The sequence below is a fragment of the Castor canadensis genome, chromosome 15 (assembly GCF_047511655.1).
Source record: "Castor canadensis chromosome 15, mCasCan1.hap1v2, whole genome shotgun sequence".
In the NCBI taxonomy this organism is placed as follows: domain Eukaryota; kingdom Metazoa; phylum Chordata; class Mammalia; order Rodentia; family Castoridae; genus Castor; species Castor canadensis.
The window spans coordinates 96801593-96812846 of record NC_133400.1 but is presented as its reverse complement, the minus strand read 5'-3'; the positions used below and the strand labels follow the sequence as shown (position 1 = coordinate 96812846).

The 11254-nt window shown below is 38.1% G+C and overlaps 1 non-coding gene across 1 annotated transcript; it reads right to left on the bottom strand.

Annotated features, from left to right (window-relative positions):
- Positions 1-4669: 4669 nt before the first annotated feature.
- Positions 4670-4776, bottom strand: LOC141417654 (U6 spliceosomal RNA). The gene has a single exon (XR_012442304.1). It is a non-coding gene; the product is annotated as a U6 spliceosomal RNA (small nuclear RNA).
- Positions 4777-11254: the final 6478 nt, after the last annotated feature.

The following is an 11254-nucleotide window of genomic DNA, read 5'->3' as shown; positions in this document are numbered from 1 at the left end:
AAAGAAAGAAAGAAAAGAAGTAGTTGGGAACCAAGTGTTCCTTGCCAAGCATGTAGATACTAAGATAGCTACTTGTCTTTGCTTTTGAGCTGAGTGGATCAGACACAATGAAGAGGAAAGACAATTTCTAGCACCAATCTGCAAAAGACATTGCAAACAGGTGATGCACTTAAAACCTCTGGCTTGGATGTGAGTAGATGCACAGGTTAACGTGGGAGCAGGGATACTTCATACAGATAGATCGGGTATTTGATTTTTGACTCAAATAAACTTGGTTGGCCTTGGCAGAATATTGCTACTGCTCAGAGACTGTGTTGCCCAAGCTTCACATTTGTATTTTTTTCTTAAAATTTGTATATTGAAATATTTATAGAAGAACTGCACATCACATAAATTGTGGTGCAGTTATCAAAACGGAGAAATTAATAATGGCGCAATACTGTCAGTTACATTACAGTTTTATTCAGGCTTTCCTATTTTCCCCCATGAATGTCTTACTACAGAACCCAATTCAACATACCACATTGCATTTAGTTATCATATTATCTCAGTCTTTTCCAATCTATGACTCTTGTCTTTCTTGACCTTGACAGTTTTGAGGAGCACTAGTCAGGTACTTTGTAGAATGTCACACCAGTTCAGTCTGATGTTTTCTTAGGATTATATTGAAGTTGTGAGCAGCTGTGTTTTTAGAGCTAAATAATCCTCTTGTTTTTTCTAGCTCTCTGCTAGCTAGCTAGATGTGATTTTTTCCCCTGTTTTCTTCATTGTAATTCTTGCAAATCCAAATTTTATCTATTAACTTATTTTCCTCAAAGGACTCATTTTATTTTTCCTTAACACAAAAATCAATGAGAATATCTTTTCTCTGTGTGTAATATATTACATTTTGATCATGTAGAGGTCAGAAATAAAATGCTTCAGTCATTAGGGAGAAGTCTGCATTTCACATTTCACTCACTGACTGATATGACCAAGTATTAAACAGACAGCTTATATTGTCTGTCAGTGACTATTGGATGGTTGTCATTATAAGGCAGATTATTTATTATGAGAAGTTCTCCTTATCCAAACTTTGAAGATAGTCAATAAACCACCTGATAATTTGTTCCAAAGAATATTCAATATAAGACGTAAATTTCAAGGGAAGCCATCATTAAATCTTTATACTCTCAGCCTGATAGACAAGGTACAGTTTCTTTCTAATGGATAATCTAATTGCATTCAAACTGAAATACTGTTTTCCAATACTCACAATGCTTGATTCAGCATCCTGAATGCAAATAGTTTACAGTGGTAAAAGGGAAATAAGGTGATAAATTTGGGTTTTTGAAGAAGACAAACTATATACCAACAAGAGCTCAGGGTTTCAGGACTGAATTTATTACCTTTTGATGTAGTAATCAAGTGGTATGACTGAATTTTCGGGCAGCTCTCTTTCTTTATGCAAATGGGAAAATTTACTTTTATATGCCTATAGAACTAAAATCAAATAATAAGCTGTGCAAGTTGCATCGTAGTTATCATCCTGATAACTAACATCAATTGAATATGCAATTTTCAAGGAATGGGTGGAGGCCAAATGGGCCACCCAGGATGGTATGCTTTTGTTTGTTTTCTAATGTAATTATGGGGCATATTATTATTTGAGGGAACAAACCAAGTTTGGAGCCTTACTGGAACTTAGTGGTAAGCAGAGTGAGTTCAGTTAATGGCAAGTACACAGTTTGCTCAGGATTTTTTTTTCATTGAGTCTTGAGACTAGTCCAACCTTTGTCCTTATGGGTGTCTTAAGATGGGGCTGGTGACACTGCCCTGCTGCAGTGAGCACACAGCAACACTCTGTTGATGTACCTCCTGGAAGGGAACCAGACCCTTAAACACAGCAAATGCAAGCCCAGGAACAAGGAAACCCTTCCGTTATGATGTCTTCCCAGAGAGTACAGAGCCTTTGTTTAAGTAGCACAATAATTTGGTGTAATCTATCAGAGAGAAACACTTAAAGTATAGGTAGAGGGGATTAGTATTTACTATAACTTTAGCTGTTAGCTGGAGGATTGGTAAGTGAGATTTTTCATAATCAGAGAAGCTTAGAGTTAGGTGCTGTAGTCCTCAGTGGCTCCCTATAAATAAAGAGTCTGAATTGATGTCTTTGAGGAGAATTAGTGATCCGTCAAGAGTGGACCTTATTTTGAGTTAAGGGCTGGGTGTATATATTTAGGAGTATGGGTTAAAAGTCTGATAATTGTCTATTTCTCTAGAAGTAATGGGAGAACACAAAGAAAATTGCATCCAAGTCAAAGAATTATCATATGTGTTTTTACCGAATGGAAATCGTCAGCATGCCCACTGTTATGGCACAGCAAAAACATGGTAACTTTCTGGATGTCTTGTGACTGGGATGCCCCTTTGCAAACCCAGTTCAGAAGCACGAGAAATAATAGCTGAGGAGGGAAGGCACAGATGTGAATCATGGAACTAAAAATGAAAAAAAGAGTCTTCAGATGTGCAAGGAAAAATAGGAAGAAAAACGGCTGCAAAAGCATCAGGAGGAAGCTCTTCTCAATAGTTTTCTAGGTCATATCACCATATTAATAAATGTCTATATTCAGTTTCAATGCGAGGCCTTAGATTTTAAGATTTTCCTGGGAGAATATTTAAGGGCTGACTGTATAGAGCAAGGTGAGATCAGGATAAAAAAGGTCATGTTACCTGCTGGAGGGCAAGTGGAGATGAGGCATGCCAGTTTTAGGCCCAGGGAACAAGCAACATAGGCTGGTGGCCACCACATCAGTGACTGATGAGAAATCCATCTCTCAGAGGGGCTGCAGTTTCTTCTCCCCAAAGTTCACTTTTCTCACTGGAATTGGAATTCAATTATTGGATACCATCCATGTATCCAATTATTGATGAACTTGGGGATATTATTTATTTTGAACATAAAACATAATTACCATTTTAAATTGTTGGCCAAATTCCTTCCTGGTAGGTGACAAAAACATTATAGGAAATGGTTTTGAGGTGTTCAGAAGCATGCAATAATGAAGTACTAAAAACACTTGTAGGAAGTGGGAAAACTAATGGAAAGAGGCCTGGTGCTTTGTATTTCAAGCATTAATTTTTTTTTTCTTTCTCCACTGCTCATGGACGGAACATGGTCAAATGGAAGAGACCAGGTAAGATTAATGTAAAGTGATAAATTGAAAAGTTTGTGAACATGGGGCTTCTCTTTGAAGGCCTCTCCTTTGAAAAGCCAATGAGTCTCGCAAGACAGGGATTTGAAACTTGAGAGGATTGTATACAACAGAGCAAAGTAGAAAGGACATTTGAGGCAGAAGATTTGAAGTTTCTTTGAGAAAATGGCAGTGGCATTGGTGAAAGAAATAGTGGTGACACAAAGGGTCCTAAAGAGAAGAGACAGACATGAACACAGAAGTAAAAACAAGAGCCAGCCTACATACTATCTAAGGAGTTTGCACTTTATTCTGCAGACACCAAGACACTGGGGCAGGATGGCAATTCTCCATTCATTTTAGAACCTCAACTATGCAAATGGAAGATGGTTTGGAGGAAGGAAACATTAGGGGCAGGAAGACAGGCGAGGAGGCTGTGCTCTCACATCATGGGGACTTGAATAGGGCAATGGTAGTACATGGTGCAAACAGATCTGTAGCTGTTCAGGAGGAAGAAGAGCCAAACTTGGTGATGCTGGGTGTGTGTAAGAAGAGAAAAGAATAAAAACTAATATCAGCTCTTTCCTTTTTTACCCTTAGTAATTTAGTGAAACAAACAGGGAGCAATACGAAAAAAACTGTTGTTTAAATATATAGAGAGATGTACAAATTCATTCTCCTCTTCTTTCCTTCCTTCCTCTCCCTATCTCCCTCCCTTTTTTCTCTCTCTGTCTCTCTGTCTTTCTCCCTTTCTCTCTTTCTTTTAGAGAGAAAGAAGGAAACCCAGGGAGTGAGCTATAGTCAATGTCACAAACTGATTACAATAGCTGAATTTAGGTGGTGGTTAGAGGAGGGCACTTTGTCACCCCCACTTTCTGCAGTTTGAGTATTTTTTCTAATTTATGAAGTTGCTGATTGTTTGGTCAAGTGCATGGGAAGAATCTGCAGCACAAGATAAGTTGTGACACTGCCACCCTGACTCACCACAGTCCTTCCCCTATCCTGCTCTACTGTGGCCTGGCACTGCCACTTTCTGCATTTAATTTATAGAGCAGAATGGCAAATAGGTTTCAAGCCCAACATAGAAGCTTCAATGTCAAGTTCATACAACTTCAAGATTATCATACTTTTTAACATATCTGAGAAATTGGGGCAACTTCCACATAGCTAACATGTCTAACCGACACATTTCCAATTAATGAGTTTTCATTCTCTCTGCTCACTTGGCACTTGCTAATTATAGCCTGTGTAGCACCCACACTATCTGCTCGCTCCACAGTTTTCACCTGCATCCAAATAGACAAAGACACACGATCAAACTCTTGACATTTCTTTGCCTTTCTCTTTAGTGTTCCTTTGCAGCCTGTCAGGCTTTTAAACTGGCATAAATAATTCTTGCAGCTGAAATGTAATGAATTCTGAAAATAGAAGCATCTCAAAGTGCAAAGCCTCAACACATCCAAGATTCTGAAACTTGTGTACACAAGTCATTTTTTTAAAATATGGCACACTTCACAAATTTGCATGACATCCTCACAGAGGGACCATGATAATCTTTTCTGTATCATTCCAATTTTAGTGTATGTGCTACTGAAGTGAGCACAACAATTACTTGTATTACATCTAATTAACTCTGCTTATAGATTACTCTAAGATGCAAGAAACCAAAGACTTTTATCTCTTTGGATTTAACACATCCAAATATTAATATTTGGATAAAATACCTGTGTGTTTTATAATTGTATTTTATTTTTTACCTATGAGCTTTGACTTTTTGCATTTTGGATTAGGTCTGGGATTGTAGTCCCTTGTATCACTGCTAACTGGGGCATTAGGATCTTACCTATTCCTCTGTGCTTCTTACTTCTTCCAGCTCCTTTCCCATTCCCATGTGTGAGTGATGGGAATCCGGCAGTATACTCAGTCCAAGTTTGAGTTGGGTAAGTGTGCTACTCACTCAACTGGCAGAAATGGCTGGGCAGGAAGGACCAGGATTGAATGTTCCTGTTGAGGATATGGAAGCTGGTTTGAACCATTTTTTTTCATGAGGGTGCTAATTTCTATGCTACGTAGTAATTAGACAAATATAGTAAGCTGTTTAGACAAATGCTAGTGATGTTTATTTAATTTCCATAACTGGAACAGGTGAATTGAAATTTCCCATGAGTTAGAATTTCTCTCCCTTAGTTTTTTTCTTTCTTTTCTATCTATCTTCCATGATACTTCCAGTTAAAAAGTGCAAGCAATTTCATTTTTGGGTCATGGGATCACAGAGTTATCTCTGTGCATACATCTTTTGTTTGGGGACAAATCCCTGAAGCTTCTTCTGGTCCCACACTCTACATTGGGGATTGACCTAGAGCCTGGCTTCAGCTTTAGGAGTGGATGGGGCGATTACATGTTGGTCCTCATTTCTACTGATATGTGGAGATTCACAGTCACATGGAAAAGACAGGAAATAGCAGAGTAATTTTGAGAATAGAGCCTTCTAAGAATGGTGGTATTGGGCAGTTTGAGTTTAAAAGTCATTGCAGCATGTCAAATAAATTGAAATGTCTCCAGCCAAAAATGGTTGTTGAGGAAAAACAAAATGGACATTGGAACAAACACTGGACTTGAGGTGGAGAGGTTGGGGAGAAGAAGGGTAATTGTACTGGCTATGTGCCTTTAACATAGGTCTAGCTGGTGCATGTGAGCATCTTTGCTGTCACTTGATATCTTGTGGTCTGAACTCAGACACCTCCTGAATCAGTGAAGCCACACAGAGTGACTCTGAGAGAGTGTTTGCTGTGTCTAAGCTGAAGTTTCAATTGAAGATGTTTTGGTCGAAGCCCAAGTCTCCTCAGACTTGGAGCTTTGTGCCTGAAAACTGTGGGGAGAGGCATATTTTGTCTTTGAACCCTGAGAAACTCCTGACAGGTAAGCAGCTTTGGTTTATATTGCTTCTCGTGATGCAGCCTTGCATGGAGTCGACTCCTGGTTTTGAGAGTGGAGCTAGCAGCATCTTCAACAGCAGTGGAAGGCAATGCCTTTCTGTAGGTCAACCATTGTTTTCTAGATGATCACTCATTGGTGAGGTCGTAGCACCAAAACAGCCCATTGAATTATGTGTGTTTGTGTGAGAGAAAAAGATGGAGAGAAAGAAGGAGGGAGGGAGGGAGGGAGGGGAGAAAGAAAGAAAGGAGGAAAAAAGGAAGGAAAGAAAGAAAGAGGAAAAAAGAGAAAGAAAGAAGGAAGGAAAGAAAGAAAGAAGGAAGGAAGGAAGGAAAGAAAGAAAGAATGAAAGAAGGAAAGAAGGAAAAGAAAAGAATTTTTATCTGGATCAGATGGAAAATGTACCCTTACCCAAGCATTATGAGGGTGTTAACAAGTGTTCCTCAAGAAAAGGTGAAAGACTTCATACTGTTCTGAGCTCTGACCTATAGGACTTATTGTTTTAAGTTCCAATAACCTAGATGTTTTAAAGATATGCATTTGCATAAGTATAGACAGAATGTTGTGTGATAAATTCCAAATTAAATGAAAACAGCTCTAAAACTTTTATAAGTTCCCATTTTTTTCTTTCATTCCGATTTGAATAAATAAACAGCAGGAAAAGCCTTAATGAGCAGGTACAAGCTTGTGTAAACTGAATGAAAGGTTCCCACCCATTTTCTACCCTGGAGCTCTGAAGAGAGAAGATGCTTTTATTCCCACTGTACTTTTTTTGACCTCTCTTGAAGAATCCTGATTATTCCTGTGGCTTATTGCAGTAAAGAGTCCAGAAACAATGAGGTTCTAATAACTTAGTGAAAGCGTTGGTCAGGATGCTCATGGCAGGTATTTTTTGGTTGTGTCTTATCCTGATTTTCTTCTTGGGAATTCCCTCACTCACATTTTGGCTGTGTGGTTTGGTCAAGGCAATGACTCCCCCCCCACCCTTGCAAGCACTAGGGTTAGGTCTTGATTGGCCTAAGGCACTAGGGGTATTTCAACCTGCAGACCACAGAAGATCAGGGATTGATGCCTAATCCCATTGGAGCCAATGAGATTGGAAAACACCTTTCCTGGGGCATCTCAATTTTTTCCTGTGAAATCCATCAAAAGAGACTCTTTCTGGGCACACAGGCATGAAGAAAAATGGCCCTGAGAGCACCACTGTGGCAGCCACCTTGGAATGTGAGGAGAGAGTCTGCCCAAGGTTAGACCCCAGACCATTGAAATTAACTCAGAAAACAGACAATGGAAACCTGAATCCTGGCAGATTAAAATTCTGAGTTATGCACTGAAATACTTTTCTAAAACAAGCCCATTTTAATTGGATTTTCTTTTATTTGAACCACAAAGGGACTTAAATGATGCAAAGACAAAATCTTTCCTAGGTTCAAAGAAAACACCCTTAGCTGTAGTTTCACTAATGTTAACAGCATATCTGCAGAAAAAAGAAAAAGTCAGAGTTGCAAGAAATTCAGAGTTGGAAGGACTTTTTAAAGCAGTGTGTCTATGCAAAGTGAGCAACTTCACAGCTCTGTTGTACAATCAATCAGTGGTTCACTTGTGCTTTCTCAGAGCTTGGATAAAGATTGCTTGAAATCATCTTACCTTTGTTGTTAGCATCATGAGATCACAGAGCTAAGCCTTGGTGAACTTCAGGCTTTAGGAATCTTGGCATGGTGAGGGTAGAGGATTCTAATTAAGCCATTACAAAGTGTTAAATTATGTTTTGGATTACCTTTTTCCTGTATGTATATTTGGAGTATGTTAGTTGACATGAGCACTTAGCAAGTTCTAAAGTCAAATTAAGAAAATACAGTGTCAAGATGGGTATGGTGGTACATACCTGTAGGCCCAGCACTTGGTAAGCTGAGGCAGGAGGACTGAAAGTTCAAGGCTAGATTAGGCTACACAGTAAAATGCCATTCCAAAAAATGAAGAACCAGATCAACCAAACAAAGAAAAAGAAAAGGAAAGAAAATCCAATGTGCTGGGTGAACTTCAACGTTGAGGATTAGATCTTAAAATATGGTACTCCAATAAAGTGCAGGCAAAGACATCCTGCTTGCCCTTCTGAGCTTGTTACCTTGACTCTACCTCAAGTGTCTCTGATCAGAAATATTCACAGGAAGAGTAAAGGTACACATTCTTTGTTCCTCAAATAGAAGGCATGAGTTATGACTTCATAAGTATGAATTTTAATGGTGGTCATGATGTATGATATTGACTATTCCTTAAAGATAATTTGGTGGAAGTAGAGAGAGGTGAGGTGGCTGTGATTCATGACATCAACTGTTCATTAAAGATACTTCAGAGGTTATTAAGCATGTGATTCTCTACAGAGTTTAGACAATAAAGATTTGCAAAGAGAACAAAGTTTCTTTTCTCTTTAGGAAGTGGAAAAGTTTGACATGTCAAACACTAGTCATAAGTAAGTAATAAGAACTTTTAGAGGAAAGTAGATATCTGGAATCAAATTCTGCTCTTCCAACTGTCAAAGCACATCTCTCTGGTTTAATTTTAAAATTCATTAAAAGTACTGCTTCCTTTGCTTACGCATTACCATCTGGAATAAAGTTTGTTCTGGTATGGAATAAGAAGTAAATTTCTTTTTATTGCAGAAAGGTGAATCTAATACAGCTAACTCAAGAGTTTCATTCTTAACATAAAGAAAAAACAGAGGATAAACATTTTAAGATGCAGCAGTTATTTGTGAATCTGGTATTTAAAGTTCCTAACATTTAATTTTACTTTGCAATGAAAGTAGTACATGCATTTGTTGAAATTTTCTAAGCAAGAAACTACTCTGACAAGATATATGAATATTCATAGGGCCGAGAATTTAAAAACTAAAGTCTTAACCATATCTGAATTGGGCCAGTTATTCCCATCCCAATTTACAACAGCCATGGGAGGATTTTTCAAGTATTGGTCATGGAGCACTTTCATCAGAATCAACTGGAGTAATTTCCATTTCTGATTAAGGCAGAAATTGCAAGAGATAGTTACGTCTACTCTGTAAGAACAAGCCAGAAAAGCTACAGGCTACAAAATGATAGTTTTAAAAATCTTATCACAGAGGCGGGGCCAGAAAGAGCTGAATAAATTAATATCCAGGACGTGATAAGTCCTTCCTAGTTGCTAAGAGATGCATTTTATACCTGGCATAGAGGCGGTGGTGAAAGGAATCCACCTGTTAGGGTTTGAATACGAAATGTCTTCCCCAGGCTCATGTTTTGAATGCTTGGTCCCCAGCTGGTTGCACTTTTTTGGGAGGATCTGGAAACTTTAGGAAGCATGACCGACCTAGCTTGAGGAAGTAGGTTACTGGGGGTGAGCTCTTGGGAGTTGTCTTGTCCCTGGCCCCTTCCTTTCCTTACTTTCTGGTTCCCATGCTATGAATTGCTTTCTTCCCCAATATCCTCCCCATCATGATAGACTAAACCCTCTGAAACCATAAGCCAAATAATTCCTCCTCTTAAGTTGTTTATGTCAGGTGTTTGGTGATGTGGACACAAAGTACCACCAAAGACAGGACAAGGAGAAACCAATAGAACTTAAAGCAAACAGGCAATGGTTAAGTTTGTGTTGATAAGATAAAGTAGAAAACCCAAGATCCCCAGCCACAGAGTGAGACTGCATATACCTATGGTCTTCCTCATGGTTCCTCACTGAGTGAGTATGGAAGGTATGTCAAATGCTGGGATAGCAGGAGAGTTAAGACATTCAAAGCACGTCATTACAGACACTGAGGAGAGAGAGACTGTCATGAACCACTTTATGCAATAAATTTAACAAATTAGATGAAAGTATCCAAGTCTGTTAAAAATACATCTTCAAATTGACAGAAGATAAAACAGAAAATCTGAATAGCCCTTAAATATCTTTTAAAGATATTTGTTCCCTAAAACAAATGCCAGGCCCAGATATCTTAGCTGGCAAACTCTAGCAAATATTTTGGTAGAAGAAATATTACTAATATTTCATAAATTCTTTCAGAAACATAAAATATTTTCCAACTTACATCATGAGGTTATCATAATTCTGATGGCAAACGAGCAAGAGGCATTTATAAACTATAGATCACTATTCCTCACAAACAAAAGTGCAGACATTCCTAATAAATTGTTAGTGAATTAAAACTTGCACGATGTCACTTTTTGTCTGGGGCCAGCCTGGGCTGCCATTTTCCTATTTATGCTTCCCACTGTAGCTGAAGTGACATATGCACACCACTACACCCAGCTTCCTCTGTTGAAATGGGGTCATGTGAATGTTTTGCCTAGGCTGGCTTTGTACAGCAATCCTCCCACTCTCTGCCTGCTGAGTAGTTACAATTACAGGTGGGAGCCATCTGCACCTGGCTTCAATTATATTCTTAATACTAGCAATACGTAACTTGAAAACAAAGTATATATACCATTTTAATATCATGAAAAATTCAATATCTCCCTACAATTCTGGTACTTGGGAGGACAAGTCAGGAGGATTATGAGTTCAAGGCCAGCCTTGACTACATAGTAAGACCCTACCTCAAAAAAATAAATTAAGGAATAGAAATATTATAATATGCTCAGATCTGTACACTGAAAACTCTAAAATATTGTTGAGAATAATTAAAGATGACCTAAGTAAACGGAGAGACATGTCATATCCAAGAGTGATTGGATTCGTTATTAAAAATATCAATTCAATGCAATCACAATCAAATCCACAGAAAAACTTCTTAGGAAATTAACAATGATTCTAAAATTTATATGGAAATGCAAAGGATCTAATGTAGCCAAACAATTTTGAAAGAGGAGAAAAAGGTTGTAGATTAAAGTGATGCAGCTTAGTTTAAAACTATAGCAGTCAGCATGGTGTGGAAATTGCCTAAAGACAGACAAATAGATAACTGGAACAGTATAGAGGATCCAGATACAAACCCGTACCTATACTGTTAATTCACTGTCAGTAAAGCTGTTAAGTCAATTAGGAAAGAAACATTTTTATGAATGGTGCTAAAACAACACTATATATATATGTGTGTGTATATATATGTATGCATATATATATGAAGAAAATCTTAAATTCTAACTCAATACACAAAAAGTGATTCAATTTGG